General features: G+C 44.6%; 10 non-coding genes and 3 pseudogenes across 10 annotated transcripts; all 13 read right to left on the bottom strand.

Moving 5' to 3' along the window:
• Positions 1–584: 584 nt before the first annotated feature.
• Positions 585–775, bottom strand: LOC141197404 (U2 spliceosomal RNA). The gene has a single exon (XR_012269661.1). It is a non-coding gene; the product is annotated as a U2 spliceosomal RNA (small nuclear RNA).
• A 1,115-nt stretch (positions 776–1,890) lies between these two features.
• On the bottom strand, positions 1,891–2,081 carry LOC141197403 (U2 spliceosomal RNA). The gene has a single exon (XR_012269660.1). It is a non-coding gene; the product is annotated as a U2 spliceosomal RNA (small nuclear RNA).
• Positions 2,082–3,196: 1,115 nt separating this feature from the next.
• LOC141197581 (U2 spliceosomal RNA) lies at positions 3,197–3,399 on the bottom strand (annotated as a pseudogene).
• A 2,443-nt stretch (positions 3,400–5,842) lies between these two features.
• On the bottom strand, positions 5,843–6,033 carry LOC141197402 (U2 spliceosomal RNA). The gene has a single exon (XR_012269659.1). It is a non-coding gene; the product is annotated as a U2 spliceosomal RNA (small nuclear RNA).
• Positions 6,034–7,148: 1,115 nt separating this feature from the next.
• On the bottom strand, positions 7,149–7,339 carry LOC141197401 (U2 spliceosomal RNA). Its single transcript, XR_012269658.1, has one exon. It is a non-coding gene; the product is annotated as a U2 spliceosomal RNA (small nuclear RNA).
• A 1,115-nt stretch (positions 7,340–8,454) lies between these two features.
• Positions 8,455–8,634, bottom strand: LOC141197570 (U2 spliceosomal RNA; annotated as a pseudogene).
• Positions 8,635–9,428: 794 nt separating this feature from the next.
• On the bottom strand, positions 9,429–9,520 carry LOC141197595 (U2 spliceosomal RNA; annotated as a pseudogene).
• A 1,115-nt stretch (positions 9,521–10,635) lies between these two features.
• LOC141197526 (U2 spliceosomal RNA) lies at positions 10,636–10,826 on the bottom strand. The gene has a single exon (XR_012269776.1). It is a non-coding gene; the product is annotated as a U2 spliceosomal RNA (small nuclear RNA).
• Positions 10,827–11,941: 1,115 nt separating this feature from the next.
• On the bottom strand, positions 11,942–12,132 carry LOC141197400 (U2 spliceosomal RNA). Its single transcript, XR_012269657.1, has one exon. It is a non-coding gene; the product is annotated as a U2 spliceosomal RNA (small nuclear RNA).
• A 1,115-nt stretch (positions 12,133–13,247) lies between these two features.
• LOC141197398 (U2 spliceosomal RNA) lies at positions 13,248–13,438 on the bottom strand. The gene has a single exon (XR_012269655.1). It is a non-coding gene; the product is annotated as a U2 spliceosomal RNA (small nuclear RNA).
• A 1,116-nt stretch (positions 13,439–14,554) lies between these two features.
• On the bottom strand, positions 14,555–14,745 carry LOC141197397 (U2 spliceosomal RNA). The gene has a single exon (XR_012269654.1). It is a non-coding gene; the product is annotated as a U2 spliceosomal RNA (small nuclear RNA).
• Positions 14,746–15,860: 1,115 nt separating this feature from the next.
• Positions 15,861–16,051, bottom strand: LOC141197396 (U2 spliceosomal RNA). Its single transcript, XR_012269653.1, has one exon. It is a non-coding gene; the product is annotated as a U2 spliceosomal RNA (small nuclear RNA).
• Positions 16,052–17,166: 1,115 nt separating this feature from the next.
• Positions 17,167–17,357, bottom strand: LOC141197523 (U2 spliceosomal RNA). Its single transcript, XR_012269773.1, has one exon. It is a non-coding gene; the product is annotated as a U2 spliceosomal RNA (small nuclear RNA).
• Between the last annotated feature and the right edge of the window lie 204 nt (positions 17,358–17,561).

Here is a 17,561-nt window from a genome sequence, read left to right as displayed (position 1 = left end):
CAGACTAATCAACCAAACTTTTTGGGTTGGGTTCTCTTTTATAGTCTGCAGGCATTAAATGAAAGAAGTCAGTGTTCCAGCAGAAGGAGACAACGTTTCAGAAAAGGCATTGTAGCAAACCAAAAAAGAAATTTTAAGCGCAGCAGAGTAACCAGCGCACATACCTGTTAGCTCAGGTGAGTTTAAAAGGCTGCTGTTGATAACAAGGGCATTTGCTAAATAGATGGTGTGTGTGCAACAATATACTGAAAGGTCAATTATATTGTGCAGCTTATCTCACCACCTGTAGTTATTTAGGTGAAAGCTCCAAAATGCTTGCCTAATATGTCTGTTTATCCAAAAGGAAGTAAAAAGGGAGAGCTAGAAAGATAGCATTGCATCACATTACATGGCAATGCAATGCACAGTTGCTGAAGTTGAACCAAAATGAGCTTGTAATCTGGCTTCTGCAACTTTGAACATGAAAAATCCAATGAGGAGAAGAAAAGCAAAGCCAAAGAGTCCATCCCAAAATCCGACAAACAAGCAAAATGAACAAAAAACATTGAATTCAATTCTTTCTGATTTTAGAAACTGCATTAAAGAAGGGGTGCACCGGTCCTGGAGATACTGCAATACCAGGTCAATGCGTGGAGTGGACAGAGCAAGCTCTTTTTCCATCTCCCTGTTCTAAAAATCCATTTAATATATGGTCCCCAGATAGGGGACGTATCAGATATTAAACTGATAAGAACAGATACTACACTTGATCTTAGCCAAAAGGCCGAGAAGCGATAACCAGAATTGGTTTCAAACTACGGAGCCACCCAAGGATCCTGAAAAGTCCATTTGTGGAGATGAGCTCCTGGACTCCCGTTAAGAAGACATGTTGTCAACCTCTAGATCCCTTACATGCCTGCACTTTTCGGCTTGCTGCTGCTGCAATCCACGCGTTTTAGATCTGCATAACTCCACCTCTTTAAACACAGCACCTTCACCCCCTGCTGTTCCCACCCGCCTCAACACCGTTGGAAGGGAGGAGAACCAATTAAGGCGGGGGGTGGGGTGGAACGAGCAGCTGTCTACCCTTAGCAGGAGGGCTCCTGATTACATACCTCTCCTGCTGCTGCTGCTGCTGGCTGTCCAGCAGCAGACTGAAGGTGGCTGCTGCTGTGCACAGGTATATAAAGGCTCAGAGCCTATTATGACACGCGCAGCCAGCGTTCCATTGCCACATTCCATCTACTGCAGGCAGGATACCTGGCTGGCTGAATGTCGCTGAGAAGCTCACAGAGACCGCCATAAGCAACAGTTTAACAGAATGCCACAGACTAATCAACCAAACTTTTTGGGTTGGGTTCTCTTTTATAGTCTGCAGGCATTAAATGAAAGAAGTCAGTGTTCCAGCAGAAGGAGACAACGTTTCAGAAAAGGCATTGTAGCAAACCAAAAAAGAAATTTTAAGCGCAGCAGAGTAACCAGCGCACATACCTGTTAGCTCAGGTGAGTTTAAAAGGCTGCTGTTGATAACAAGGGCATTTGCTAAATAGATGGTGTGTGTGCAACAATATACTGAAAGGTCAATTATATTGTGCAGCTTATCTCACCACCTGTAGTTATTTAGGTGAAAGCTCCAAAATGCTTGCCTAATATGTCTGTTTATCCAAAAGGAAGTAAAAAGGGAGAGCTAGAAAGATAGCATTGCATCACATTACATGGCAATGCAATGCACAGTTGCTGAAGTTGAACCAAAATGAGCTTGTAATCTGGCTTCTGCAACTTTGAACATGAAAAATCCAATGAGGAGAAGAAAAGCAAAGCCAAAGAGTCCATCCCAAAATCCGACAAACAAGCAAAATGAACAAAAAACATTGAATTCAATTCTTTCTGATTTTAGAAACTGCATTAAAGAAGGGGTGCACCGGTCCTGGAGATACTGCAATACCAGGTCAATGCGTGGAGTGGACAGAGCAAGCTCTTTTTCCATCTCCCTGTTCTAAAAATCCATTTAATATATGGTCCCCAGATAGGGGACGTATCAGATATTAAACTGATAAGAACAGATACTACACTTGATCTTAGCCAAAAGGCCGAGAAGCGATAACCAGAATTGGTTTCAAACTACGGAGCCACCCAAGGATCCTGAAAAGTCCATTTGTGGAGATGAGCTCCTGGACTCCCGTTAAGAAGACATGTTGTCAACCTCTAGATCCCTTACATGCCTGCACTTTTCGGCTTGCTGCTGCTGCAATCCACGCGTTTTAGATCTGCATAACTCCACCTCTTTAAACACAGCACCTTCACCCCCTGCTGTTCCCACCCGCCTCAACACCGTTGGAAGGGAGGAGAACCAATTAAGGCGGGGGGTGGGGTGGAACGAGCAGCTGTCTACCCTTAGCAGGAGGGCTCCTGATTACATACCTCTCCTGCTGCTGCTGCTGCTGGCTGTCCAGCAGCAGACTGAAGGTGGCTGCTGCTGTGCACAGGTATATAAAGGCTCAGAGCCTATTATGACACGCGCAGCCAGCGTTCCATTGCCACATTCCATCTACTGCAGGCAGGATACCTGGCTGGCTGAATGTCGCTGAGAAGCTCACAGAGACCGCCATAAGCAACAGTTTAACAGAATGCCACAGACTAATCAACCAAACTTTTTGGGTTGGGTTCTCTTTTATAGTCTGCAGGCATTAAATGAAAGAAGTCAGTGTTCCAGCAGAAGGAGACAACGTTTCAGAAAAGGCATTGTAGCAAACCAAAAAAGAAATTTTAAGCGCAGCAGAGTAACCAGCGCACATACCTGTTAGCTCAGGTGAGTTTAAAAGGCTGCTGTTGATAACAAGGGCATTTGCTAAATAGATGGTGTGTGTGCAACAATATACTGAAAGGTCAATTATATTGTGCAGCTTATCTCACCACCTGTAGTTATTTAGGTGAAAGCTCCAAAATGCTTGCCTAATATGTCTGTTTATCCAAAAGGAAGTAAAAAGGGAGAGCTAGAAAGATAGCATTGCATCACATTACATGGCAATGCAATGCACAGTTGCTGAAGTTGAACCAAAATGAGCTTGTAATCTGGCTTCTGCAACTTTGAACATGAAAAATCCAATGAGGAGAAGAAAAGCAAAGCCAAAGAGTCCATCCCAAAATCCGACAAACAAGCAAAATGAACAAAAAACATTGAATTCAATTCTTTCTGATTTTAGAAACTGCATTAAAGAAGGGGTGCACCGGTCCTGGAGATACTGCAATACCAGGTCAATGCGTGGAGTGGACAGAGCAAGCTCTTTTTCCATCTCCCTGTTCTAATAATCCATTTAATATATGGTCCCCAGATAGGGGACGTATCAGATATTAAACTGATAAGAACAGATTTTTTTTTTTTTTTTTTTTTTTTTTGTTCCAAACACTCAGAAATTAAGTTTTATAATCTTAAATCATATATCACCAAACTCAAGATTTTAGTTCCATCATCGTGTTTAGATATTATATTTATATTTTTTAATTTGAATTAATATATATAAAGTTAAACATAACAATTCCTTTGCAGTTTCAACAGTTTCCAAACAAATCACAACTGACATTACTTCACCCGGTTTCCCAAACTAAATATCCCCTTTTTCTCTTTTACTTTCCTCCCAACAAAACCCCTTAACTTCTTTTCTTCCTCCTCATGCTCTAACCGCATCTGTTCCCAATCATACTCTTCCTCATCATCTCTGAAAGTCACCACCTTCTCCAACACTTTACCCTTTTCCTCTTTTACTTCTTTCTTTTCACCAGATACTTTCCTTGATCCACAATTTTCCTGTACCGTTACCTTTTTCTTCAATTTCACCTTTAAACTTTCAACTTCTTTTCCCTGCTTATTCTCCTCTATAATTATCGCATCAACTTCCTTCTTCATTTTATCACCAATATCTTCCTTTTGTCCTCCAAAGTTCTTTTCAAAAGTTCCTTTGCTGCTTTCCATGTAACAATACCCAGAACTCCCGTTTAACATAATCCTCCCATTATGCAAATTTTCTTCTCCTGTTGTCCACACCAAAAAACGTCTCTTTCCGTTCCAAATACCAACTTTGTTCCTGTATAATTTCTGAAACTTTACCATCTTACATTTAGATTCCAAAAAAACCATTATCTCCTCTATTTCCACAAACGGATTGTCCATGTAAATTATCACACTCTTCGGTTTCCCCATGAATGATGCACTTACTCCAATTTTCCCAGAATCCTCTTCACTCCAGCCTTTGAAAAAATGAATGCACTTTTCCTCAGAAACTAGAATCACATCACAAACTTTACCTTGCTTTATTTCTTGCATACAGTAGATATCCTTCTCCAAAACTTCATATTTCCTCAAAATTTCCAGAATCCATTTTTCTTCCAAAAAAGTTTCTTCCGTCTCCCGTTTCACAAAAAAACGTAAGCATCTCTTCTTTTTCCAAAACTCCATCTCAACGATCCGTTTTCCTTCCGTTTTTTCCTTTTAATCCTCCAAATGTTGCCACCACAGCTATGTGTGGCGACAGTTGCCCCCCACAGCTATGTGTGGTGACAAGGTGATCGCCTCTCGTTGCCCAGGGACTAATCCGACTCCCTAATAGCAGCAGGGGGGTTTAGCTCCACCGATAAGTGTAGCGATCCCCCCAGGCCAAGGAGTCGGGTACCCCAAGCGCCTCCCAGCCAAGACCAAGGCAAAAACCGCTAGATCACTGCACTTGATCTTAGCCAAAAGGCCGAGAAGCGATAACCAGAATTGGTTTCAAACTACGGAGCCACCCAAGGATCCTGAAAAGTCCATTTGTGGAGATGAGCTCCTGGACTCCCGTTAAGAAGACATGTTGTCAACCTCTAGATCCCTTACATGCCTGCACTTTTCGGCTTGCTGCTGCTGCAATCCACGCGTTTTAGATCTGCATAACTCCACCTCTTTAAACACAGCACCTTCACCCCCTGCTGTTCCCACCCGCCTCAACACCGTTGGAAGGGAGGAGAACCAATTAAGGCGGGGGGTGGGGTGGAACGAGCAGCTGTCTACCCTTAGCAGGAGGGCTCCTGATTACATACCTCTCCTGCTGCTGCTGCTGCTGGCTGTCCAGCAGCAGACTGAAGGTGGCTGCTGCTGTGCACAGGTATATAAAGGCTCAGAGCCTATTATGACACGCGCAGCCAGCGTTCCATTGCCACATTCCATCTACTGCAGGCAGGATACCTGGCTGGCTGAATGTCGCTGAGAAGCTCACAGAGACCGCCATAAGCAACAGTTTAACAGAATGCCACAGACTAATCAACCAAACTTTTTGGGTTGGGTTCTCTTTTATAGTCTGCAGGCATTAAATGAAAGAAGTCAGTGTTCCAGCAGAAGGAGACAACGTTTCAGAAAAGGCATTGTAGCAAACCAAAAAAGAAATTTTAAGCGCAGCAGAGTAACCAGCGCACATACCTGTTAGCTCAGGTGAGTTTAAAAGGCTGCTGTTGATAACAAGGGCATTTGCTAAATAGATGGTGTGTGTGCAACAATATACTGAAAGGTCAATTATATTGTGCAGCTTATCTCACCACCTGTAGTTATTTAGGTGAAAGCTCCAAAATGCTTGCCTAATATGTCTGTTTATCCAAAAGGAAGTAAAAAGGGAGAGCTAGAAAGATAGCATTGCATCACATTACATGGCAATGCAATGCACAGTTGCTGAAGTTGAACCAAAATGAGCTTGTAATCTGGCTTCTGCAACTTTGAACATGAAAAATCCAATGAGGAAAAGAAAAGCAAAGCCAAAGAGTCCATCCCAAAATCCGACAAACAAGCAAAATGAACAAAAAACATTGAATTCAATTCTTTCTGATTTTAGAAACTGCATTAAAGAAGGGGTGCACCGGTCCTGGAGATACTGCAATACCAGGTCAATGCGTGGAGTGGACAGAGCAAGCTCTTTTTCCATCTCCCTGTTCTAAAAATCCATTTAATATATGGTCCCCAGATAGGGGACGTATCAGATATTAAACTGATAAGAACAGATACTACACTTGATCTTAGCCAAAAGGCCGAGAAGCGATAACCAGAATTGGTTTCAAACTACGGAGCCACCCAAGGATCCTGAAAAGTCCATTTGTGGAGATGAGCTCCTGGACTCCCGTTAAGAAGACATGTTGTCAACCTCTAGATCCCTTACATGCCTGCACTTTTCGGCTTGCTGCTGCTGCAATCCACGCGTTTTAGATCTGCATAACTCCACCTCTTTAAACACAGCACCTTCACCCCCTGCTGTTCCCACCCGCCTCAACACTGTTGGAAGGGAGGAGAACCAATTAAGGCGGGGGGTGGGGTGGAACGAGCAGCTGTCTACCCTTAGCAGGAGGGCTCCTGATTACATACCTCTCCTGCTGCTGCTGCTGCTGGCTGTCCAGCAGCAGACTGAAGGTGGCTGCTGCTGTGCACAGGTATATAAAGGCTCAGAGCCTATTATGACATGCGCAGCCAGCGTTCCATTGCCACATTCCATCTACTGCAGGCAGGATACCTGGCTGGCTGAATGTCGCTGAGAAGCTCACAGAGACCGCCATAAGCAACAGTTTAACAGAATGCCACAGACTAATCAACCAAACTTTTTGGGTTGGGTTCTCTTTTATAGTCTGCAGGCATTAAATGAAAGAAGTCAGTGTTCCAGCAGAAGGAGACAACGTTTCAGAAAAGGCATTGTAGCAAACCAAAAAAGAAATTTTAAGCGCAGCAGAGTAACCAGCGCACATACCTGTTAGCTCAGGTGAGTTTAAAAGGCTGCTGTTGATAACAAGGGCATTTGCTAAATAGATGGTGTGTGTGCAACAATATACTGAAAGGTCAATTATATTGTGCAGCTTATCTCACCACCTGTAGTTATTTAGGTGAAAGCTCCAAAATGCTTGCCTAATATGTCTGTTTATCCAAAAGGAAGTAAAAAGGGAGAGCTAGAAAGATAGCATTGCATCACATTACATGGCAATGCAATGCACAGTTGCTGAAGTTGAACCAAAATGAGCTTGTAATCTGGCTTCTGCAACTTTGAACATGAAAAATCCAATGAGGAGAAGAAAAGCAAAGCCAAAGAGTCCATCCCAAAATCCGACAAACAAGCAAAATGAACAAAAAACATTGAATTCAATTCTTTCTGATTTTAGAAACTGCATTAAAGAAGGGGTGCACCGGTCCTGGAGATACTGCAATACCAGGTCAATGCGTGGAGTGGACAGAGCAAGCTCTTTTTCCATCTCCCTGTTCTAAAAATCCATTTAATATATGGTCCCCAGATAGGGGACGTATCAGATATTAAACTGATAAGAACAGATACTACACTTGATCTTAGCCAAAAGGCCGAGAAGCGATAACCAGAATTGGTTTCAAACTACGGAGCCACCCAAGGATCCTGAAAAGTCCATTTGTGGAGATGAGCTCCTGGACTCCCGTTAAGAAGACATGTTGTCAACCTCTAGATCCCTTACATGCCTGCACTTTTCGGCTTGCTGCTGCTGCAATCCACGCGTTTTAGATCTGCATAACTCCACCTCTTTAAACACAGCACCTTCACCCCCTGCTGTTCCCACCCGCCTCAACACCGTTGGAAGGGAGGAGAACCAATTAAGGCGGGGGGTGGGGTGGAACGAGCAGCTGTCTACCCTTAGCAGGAGGGCTCCTGATTACATACCTCTCCTGCTGCTGCTGCTGCTGGCTGTCCAGCAGCAGACTGAAGGTGGCTGCTGCTGTGCACAGGTATATAAAGGCTCAGAGCCTATTATGACACGCGCAGCCAGCGTTCCATTGCCACATTCCATCTACTGCAGGCAGGATACCTGGCTGGCTGAATGTCGCTGAGAAGCTCACAGAGACCGCCATAAGCAACAGTTTAACAGAATGCCACAGACTAATCAACCAAACTTTTTGGGTTGGGTTCTCTTTTATAGTCTGCAGGCATTAAATGAAAGAAGTCAGTGTTCCAGCAGAAGGAGACAACGTTTCAGAAAAGGCATTGTAGCAAACCAAAAAAGAAATTTTAAGCGCAGCAGAGTAACCAGCGCACATACCTGTTAGCTCAGGTGAGTTTAAAAGGCTGCTGTTGATAACAAGGGCATTTGCTAAATAGATGGTGTGTGTGCAACAATATACTGAAAGGTCAATTATATTGTGCAGCTTATCTCACCACCTGTAGTTATTTAGGTGAAAGCTCCAAAATGCTTGCCTAATATGTCTGTTTATCCAAAAGGAAGTAAAAAGGGAGAGCTAGAAAGATAGCATTGCATCACATTACATGGCAATGCAATGCACAGTTGCTGAAGTTGAACCAAAATGAGCTTGTAATCTGGCTTCTGCAACTTTGAACATGAAAAATCCAATGAGGAGAAGAAAAGCAAAGCCAAAGAGTCCATCCCAAAATCCGACAAACAAGCAAAATGAACAAAAAACATTGAATTCAATTCTTTCTGATTTTAGAAACTGCATTAAAGAAGGGGTGCACCGGTCCTGGAGATACTGCAATACCAGGTCAATGCGTGGAGTGGACAGAGCAAGCTCTTTTTCCATCTCCCTGTTCTAAAAATCCATTTAATATATGGTCCCCAGATAGGGGACGTATCAGATATTAAACTGATAAGAACAGATTTTTTTTTTTTTTGTGAAAGCCCGAATTCGTGTACAAAACCCGAGTGCGCTTAAAAAAGTGACAAGTGCCACAAAAAAAGTGCACTAGGATGCTGGTCTTCTTGAAACCCTCTCCAAAAGGAGAAGGGTCCCCCAAACCATTCCCCGTCCCTCCGAGCCAAAAGGCCACAGCGAGGAACAGGGACAAAAAGCCACCTCCAGCCGAAGCCAGAGGCGACCCAATCTTACCCCCAGCACCTGCCCGAGTTCTCACCCGAGCAAGGCACTGGGAGCCAAAGACTGTGCTCGCCTCCCGGAAGAGGGGAGCCAACAACGCTCTCCTCCCGAAAGAGGAGAGCCAGGGGGGTTCAGGGGGGAGCGGAACCTGATGGCCACACACTCCCCCCCTAGACCTGCCAAGAGAGGAACCCGTAAGGGAACCGCATCCCGACAAAATCCTAGTAGGACGTGACACACGTGAATAAGTGGACACACAGTGACAAAGAAATTAAATAAATAGTGAAGGTTTCACAGTATAATACTGCCCGGACCTTCGACCGGGAATTGAAAAATTCCCCATCCTAAGGCCAGAAGGCCCGGAATAAGGGTGTGTGCGAAGAAAGAAAATTTGAAGTGCTTGTGCAAATGTGCCATAAACTCAAGTGGGGTTCCCAATCCCAGTGAGTTAAGGCACCCCAGGGTCACCACTCCTGGGGCACTTCACACTTCGGGCTTTCGATCTTCCCCGGCCCAATGGCGTCGATCCTGGGGGGCCATGCTTTCCACCAGATGACTATATTAGCCACCTGGCGTACTAACAAGCGCCTAAACCCCAGTGTGCATAATGTATCAATCTACTAGGGCGGCCAACATCCAAAACCGCCTTTTCGAAAGATACTACACTTGATCTTAGCCAAAAGGCCGAGAAGCGATAACCAGAATTGGTTTCAAACTACGGAGCCACCCAAGGATCCTGAAAAGTCCATTTGTGGAGATGAGCTCCTGGACTCCCGTTAAGAAGACATGTTGTCAACCTCTAGATCCCTTACATGCCTGCACTTTTCGGCTTGCTGCTGCTGCAATCCACGCGTTTTAGATCTGCATAACTCCACCTCTTTAAACACAGCACCTTCACCCCCTGCTGTTCCCACCCGCCTCAACACCGTTGGAAGGGAGGAGAACCAATTAAGGCGGGGGGTGGGGTGGAACGAGCAGCTGTCTACCCTTAGCAGGAGGGCTCCTGATTACATACCTCTCCTGCTGCTGCTGCTGCTGGCTGTCCAGCAGCAGACTGAAGGTGGCTGCTGCTGTGCACAGGTATATAAAGGCTCAGAGCCTATTATGACACGCGCAGCCAGCGTTCCATTGCCACATTCCATCTACTGCAGGCAGGATACCTGGCTGGCTGAATGTCGCTGAGAAGCTCACAGAGACCGCCATAAGCAACAGTTTAACAGAATGCCACAGACTAATCAACCAAACTTTTTGGGTTGGGTTCTCTTTTATAGTCTGCAGGCATTAAATGAAAGAAGTCAGTGTTCCAGCAGAAGGAGACAACGTTTCAGAAAAGGCATTGTAGCAAACCAAAAAAGAAATTTTAAGCGCAGCAGAGTAACCAGCGCACATACCTGTTAGCTCAGGTGAGTTTAAAAGGCTGCTGTTGATAACAAGGGCATTTGCTAAATAGATGGTGTGTGTGCAACAATATACTGAAAGGTCAATTATATTGTGCAGCTTATCTCACCACCTGTAGTTATTTAGGTGAAAGCTCCAAAATGCTTGCCTAATATGTCTGTTTATCCAAAAGGAAGTAAAAAGGGAGAGCTAGAAAGATAGCATTGCATCACATTACATGGCAATGCAATGCACAGTTGCTGAAGTTGAACCAAAATGAGCTTGTAATCTGGCTTCTGCAACTTTGAACATGAAAAATCCAATGAGGAGAAGAAAAGCAAAGCCAAAGAGTCCATCCCAAAATCCGACAAACAAGCAAAATGAACAAAAAACATTGAATTCAATTCTTTCTGATTTTAGAAACTGCATTAAAGAAGGGGTGCACCTGTCCTGGAGATACTGCAATACCAGGTCAATGCGTGGAGTGGACAGAGCAAGCTCATTTTCCATCTCCCTGTTCTAAAAATCCATTTAATATATGGTCCCCAGATAGGGGACGTATCAGATATTAAACTGATAAGAACAGATACTACACTTGATCTTAGCCAAAAGGCCGAGAAGCGATAACCAGAATTGGTTTCAAACTACGGAGCCACCCAAGGATCCTGAAAAGTCCATTTGTGGAGATGAGCTCCTGGACTCCCGTTAAGAAGACATGTTGTCAACCTCTAGATCCCTTACATGCCTGCACTTTTCGGCTTGCTGCTGCTGCAATCCACGCGTTTTAGATCTGCATAACTCCACCTCTTTAAACACAGCACCTTCACCCCCTGCTGTTCCCACCCGCCTCAACACCGTTGGAAGGGAGGAGAACCAATTAAGGCGGGGGGTGGGGTGGAACGAGCAGCTGTCTACCCTTAGCAGGAGGGCTCCTGATTACATACCTCTCCTGCTGCTGCTGCTGCTGGCTGTCCAGCAGCAGACTGAAGGTGGCTGCTGCTGTGCACAGGTATATAAAGGCTCAGAGCCTATTATGACACGCGCAGCCAGCGTTCCATTGCCACATTCCATCTACTGCAGGCAGGATACCTGGCTGGCTGAATGTCGCTGAGAAGCTCACAGAGACCGCCATAAGCAACAGTTTAACAGAATGCCACAGACTAATCAACCAAACTTTTTGGGTTGGGTTCTCTTTTATAGTCTGCAGGCATTAAATGAAAGAAGTCAGTGTTCCAGCAGAAGGAGACAACGTTTCAGAAAAGGCATTGTAGCAAACCAAAAAAGAAATTTTAAGCGCAGCAGAGTAACCAGCGCACATACCTGTTAGCTCAGGTGAGTTTAAAAGGCTGCTGTTGATAACAAGGGCATTTGCTAAATAGATGGTGTGTGTGCAACAATATACTGAAAGGTCAATTATATTGTGCAGCTTATCTCACCACCTGTAGTTATTTAGGTGAAAGCTCCAAAATGCTTGCCTAATATGTCTGTTTATCCAAAAGGAAGTAAAAAGGGAGAGCTAGAAAGATAGCATTGCATCACATTACATGGCAATGCAATGCACAGTTGCTGAAGTTGAACCAAAATGAGCTTGTAATCTGGCTTCTGCAACTTTGAACATGAAAAATCCAATGAGGAAAAGAAAAGCAAAGCCAAAGAGTCCATCCCAAAATCCGACAAACAAGCAAAATGAACAAAAAACATTGAATTCAATTCTTTCTGATTTTAGAAACTGCATTAAAGAAGGGGTGCACCGGTCCTGGAGATACTGCAATACCAGGTCAATGCGTGGAGTGGACAGAGCAAGCTCTTTTTCCATCTCCCTGTTCTAAAAATCCATTTAATATATGGTCCCCAGATAGGGGACGTATCAGATATTAAACTGATAAGAACAGATACTACACTTGATCTTAGCCAAAAGGCCGAGAAGCGATAACCAGAATTGGTTTCAAACTACGGAGCCACCCAAGGATCCTGAAAAGTCCATTTGTGGAGATGAGCTCCTGGACTCCCGTTAAGAAGACATGTTGTCAACCTCTAGATCCCTTACATGCCTGCACTTTTCGGCTTGCTGCTGCTGCAATCCACGCGTTTTAGATCTGCATAACTCCACCTCTTTAAACACAGCACCTTCACCCCCTGCTGTTCCCACCCGCCTCAACACCGTTGGAAGGGAGGAGAACCAATTAAGGCGGGGGGTGGGGTGGAACGAGCAGCTGTCTACCCTTAGCAGGAGGGCTCCTGATTACATACCTCTCCTGCTGCTGCTGCTGCTGGCTGTCCAGCAGCAGACTGAAGGTGGCTGCTGCTGTGCACAGGTATATAAAGGCTCAGAGCCTATTATGACACGCGCAGCCAGCGTTCCATTGCCACATTCCATCTACTGCAGGCAGGATACCTGGCTGGCTGAATGTCGCTGAGAAGCTCACAGAGACCGCCATAAGCAACAGTTTAACAGAATGCCACAGACTAATCAACCAAACTTTTTGGGTTGGGTTCTCTTTTATAGTCTGCAGGCATTAAATGAAAGAAGTCAGTGTTCCAGCAGAAGGAGACAACGTTTCAGAAAAGGCATTGTAGCAAACCAAAAAAGAAATTTTAAGCGCAGCAGAGTAACCAGCGCACATACCTGTTAGCTCAGGTGAGTTTAAAAGGCTGCTGTTGATAACAAGGGCATTTGCTAAATAGATGGTGTGTGTGCAACAATATACTGAAAGGTCAATTATATTGTGCAGCTTATCTCACCACCTGTAGTTATTTAGGTGAAAGCTCCAAAATGCTTGCCTAATATGTCTGTTTATCCAAAAGGAAGTAAAAAGGGAGAGCTAGAAAGATAGCATTGCATCACATTACATGGCAATGCAATGCACAGTTGCTGAAGTTGAACCAAAATGAGCTTGTAATCTGGCTTCTGCAACTTTGAACATGAAAAATCCAATGAGGAGAAGAAAAGCAAAGCCAAAGAGTCCATCCCAAAATCCGACAAACAAGCAAAATGAACAAAAAACATTGAATTCAATTCTTTCTGATTTTAGAAACTGCATTAAAGAAGGGGTGCACCGGTCCTGGAGATACTGCAATACCAGGTCAATGCGTGGAGTGGACAGAGCAAGCTCTTTTTCCATCTCCCTGTTCTAAAAATCCATTTAATATATGGTCCCCAGATAGGGGACGTATCAGATATTAAACTGATAAGAACAGATACTACACTTGATCTTAGCCAAAAGGCCGAGAAGCGATAACCAGAATTGGTTTCAAACTACGGAGCCACCCAAGGATCCTGAAAAGTCCATTTGTGGAGATGAGCTCCTGGACTCCCGTTAAGAAGACATGTTGTCAACCTCTAGATCCCTTACATGCCTGCACTTTTCGGCTTGCTGCTGCTGCAATCCATGCGTTTTAGATCTGCATAACTCCACCTCTTTAAACACAGCACCTTCACCCCCTGCTGTTCCCACCCGCCTCAACACCGTTGGAAGGGAGGAGAACCAATTAAGGCGGGGGGTGGGGTGGAACGAGCAGCTGTCTACCCTTAGCAGGAGGGCTCCTGATTACATACCTCTCCTGCTGCTGCTGCTGCTGCTGGCTGTCCAGCAGCAGACTGAAGGTGGCTGCTGCTGTGCACAGGTATATAAAGGCTCAGAGCCTATTATGACACGCGCAGCCAGCGTTCCATTGCCACATTCCATCTACTGCAGGCAGGATACCTGGCTGGCTGAATGTCGCTGAGAAGCTCACAGAGACCGCCATAAGCAACAGTTTAACAGAATGCCACAGACTAATCAACCAAACTTTTTGGGTTGGGTTCTCTTTTATAGTCTGCAGGCATTAAATGAAAGAAGTCAGTGTTCCAGCAGAAGGAGACAACGTTTCAGAAAAGGCATTGTAGCAAACCAAAAAAGAAATTTTAAGCGCAGCAGAGTAACCAGCGCACATACCTGTTAGCTCAGGTGAGTTTAAAAGGCTGCTGTTGATAACAAGGGCATTTGCTAAATAGATGGTGTGTGCAACAATATACTGAAAGGTCAATTATATTGTGCAGCTTATCTCACCACCTGTAGTTATTTAGGTGAAAGCTCCAAAATGCTTGCCTAATATGTCTGTTTATCCAAAAGGAAGTAAAAAGGGAGAGCTAGAAAGATAGCATTGCATCACATTACATGGCAATGCAATGCACAGTTGCTGAAGTTGAACCAAAATGAGCTTGTAATCTGGCTTCTGCAACTTTGAACATGAAAAATCCAATGAGGAGAAGAAAAGCAAAGCCAAAGAGTCCATCCCAAAATCCGACAAACAAGCAAAATGAACAAAAAACATTGAATTCAATTCTTTCTGATTTTAGAAACTGCATTAAAGAAGGGGTGCACCGGTCCTGGAGATACTGCAATACCAGGTCAATGCGTGGAGTGGACAGAGCAAGCTCTTTTTCCATCTCCCTGTTCTAAAAATCCATTTAATATATGGTCCCCAGATAGGGGACGTATCAGATATTAAACTGATAAGAACAGATACTACACTTGATCTTAGCCAAAAGGCCGAGAAGCGATAACCAGAATTGGTTTCAAACTACGGAGCCACCCAAGGATCCTGAAAAGTCCATTTGTGGAGATGAGCTCCTGGACTCCCGTTAAGAAGACATGTTGTCAACCTCTAGATCCCTTACATGCCTGCACTTTTCGGCTTGCTGCTGCTGCAATCCACGCGTTTTAGATCTGCATAACTCCACCTCTTTAAACACAGCACCTTCACCCCCTGCTGTTCCCACCCGCCTCAACACCGTTGGAAGGGAGGAGAACCAATTAAGGCGGGGGGTGGGGTGGAACGAGCAGCTGTCTACCCTTAGCAGGAGGGCTCCTGATTACATACCTCTCCTGCTGCTGCTGCTGCTGGCTGTCCAGCAGCAGACTGAAGGTGGCTGCTGCTGTGCACAGGTATATAAAGGCTCAGAGCCTATTATGACACGCGCAGCCAGCGTTCCATTGCCACATTCCATCTACTGCAGGCAGGATACCTGGCTGGCTGAATGTCGCTGAGAAGCTCACAGAGACCGCCATAAGCAACAGTTTAACAGAATGCCACAGACTAATCAACCAAACTTTTTGGGTTGGGTTCTCTTTTATAGTCTGCAGGCATTAAATGAAAGAAGTCAGTGTTCCAGCAGAAGGAGACAACGTTTCAGAAAAGGCATTGTAGCAAACCAAAAAAGAAATTTTAAGCGCAGCAGAGTAACCAGCGCACATACCTGTTAGCTCAGGTGAGTTTAAAAGGCTGCTGTTGATAACAAGGGCATTTGCTAAATAGATGGTGTGTGTGCAACAATATACTGAAAGGTCAATTATATTGTGCAGCTTATCTCACCACCTGTAGTTATTTAGGTGAAAGCTCCAAAATGCTTGCCTAATATGTCTGTTTATCCAAAAGGAAGTAAAAAGGGAGAGCTAGAAAGATAGCATTGCATCACATTACATGGCAATGCAATGCACAGTTGCTGAAGTTGAACCAAAATGAGCTTGTAATCTGGCTTCTGCAACTTTGAACATGAAAAATCCAATGAGGAGAAGAAAAGCAAAGCCAAAGAGTCCATCCCAAAATCCGACAAACAAGCAAAATGAACAAAAAACATTGAATTCAATTCTTTCTGATTTTAGAAACTGCATTAAAGAAGGGGTGCACCGGTCCTGGAGATACTGCAATACCAGGTCAATGCGTGGAGTGGACAGAGCAAGCTCTTTTTCCATCTCCCTGTTCTAAAAATCCATTTAATATATGGTCCCCAGATAGGGGACGTATCAGATATTAAACTGATAAGAACAGATACTACACTTGATCTTAGCCAAAAGGCCGAGAAGCGATAACCAGAATTGGTTTCAAACTACGGAGCCACCCAAGGATCCTGAAAAGTCCATTTGTGGAGATGAGCTCCTGGACTCCCGTTAAGAAGACATGTTGTCAACCTCTAGATCCCTTACATGCCTGCACTTTTCGGCTTGCTGCTGCTGCAATCCACGCGTTTTAGATCTGCATAACTCCACCTCTTTAAACACAGCACCTTCACCCCCTGCTGTTCCCACCCGCCTCAACACCATTGGAAGGGAGGAGAACCAATTAAGGCGGGGGGTGGGGTGGAACGAGCAGCTGTCTACCCTTAGCAGGAGGGCTCCTGATTACATACCTCTCCTGCTGCTGCTGCTGCTGGCTGTCCAGCAGCAGACTGAAGGTGGCTGCTGCTGTGCACAGGTATATAAAGGCTCAGAGCCTATTATGACACGCGCAGCCAGCGTTCCATTGCCACATTCCATCTACTGCAGGCAGGATACCTGGCTGGCTGAATGTCGCTGAGAAGCTCACAGAGACCGCCATAAGCAACAGTTTAACAGAATGCCACAGACTAATCAACCAAACTTTTTGGGTTGGGTTCTCTTTTATAGTCTGCAGGCATTAAATGAAAGAAGTCAGTGTTCCAGCAGAAGGAGACAACGTTTCAGAAAAGGCATTGTAGCAAACCAAAAAAGAAATTTTAAGCGCAGCAGAGTAACCAGCGCACATACCTGTTAGCTCAGGTGAGTTTAAAAGGCTGCTGTTGATAACAAGGGCATTTGCTAAATAGATGGTGTGTGTGCAACAATATACTGAAAGGTCAATTATATTGTGCAGCTTATCTCACCACCTGTAGTTATTTAGGTGAAAGCTCCAAAATGCTTGCCTAATATGTCTGTTTATCCAAAAGGAAGTAAAAAGGGAGAGCTAGAAAGATAGCATTGCATCACATTACATGGCAATGCAATGCACAGTTGCTGATGTTGAACCAAAATGAGCTTGTAATCTGGCTTCTGCAACTTTGAACATGAAAAATCCAAGGAGGAGAAGAAAAGCAAAGCCAAAGAGTCCATCCCAAAATCCGACAAACAAGCAAAATGAACAAAAAACATTGAATTCAATTCTTTCTGATTTTAGAAACTGCATTAAAGAAGGGGTGCACCGGTCCTGGAGATACTGCAATTCCAGGTCAATGCGTGGAGTGGACAGAGCAAGCTCTTTTACCATCTCCCTGTTCTAAAAATCCATTTAATATATGGTCCCCAGATAGGGGACGTATCAGATATTAAACTGATAAGAACAGATACTACACTTGATCTTAGCCAAAAGGCCGAGAAGCGATAACCAGAATTGGTTTCAAACTACGGAGCCACCCAAGGATCCTGAAAAGTCCATTTGTGGAGATGAGCTCCTGGACTCCCGTTAAGAAGACATGTTGTCAACCTCTAGATCCCTTACATGCCTGCACTTTTCGGCTTGCTGCTGCTGCAATCCACGCGTTTTAGATCTGCATAACTCCACCTCTTTAAACACAGCACCTTCACCC

The sequence above is a fragment of the Phyllobates terribilis genome, unplaced genomic scaffold, assembly GCF_046119375.1.
Source record: "Phyllobates terribilis strain yellow unplaced genomic scaffold, ASM4611937v1 Scaffold_84__1_contigs__length_6523798, whole genome shotgun sequence".
NCBI lineage: Eukaryota > Metazoa > Chordata > Amphibia > Anura > Dendrobatidae > Phyllobates > Phyllobates terribilis.
This window is presented reverse-complemented; position numbering and strand designations above follow the sequence as displayed.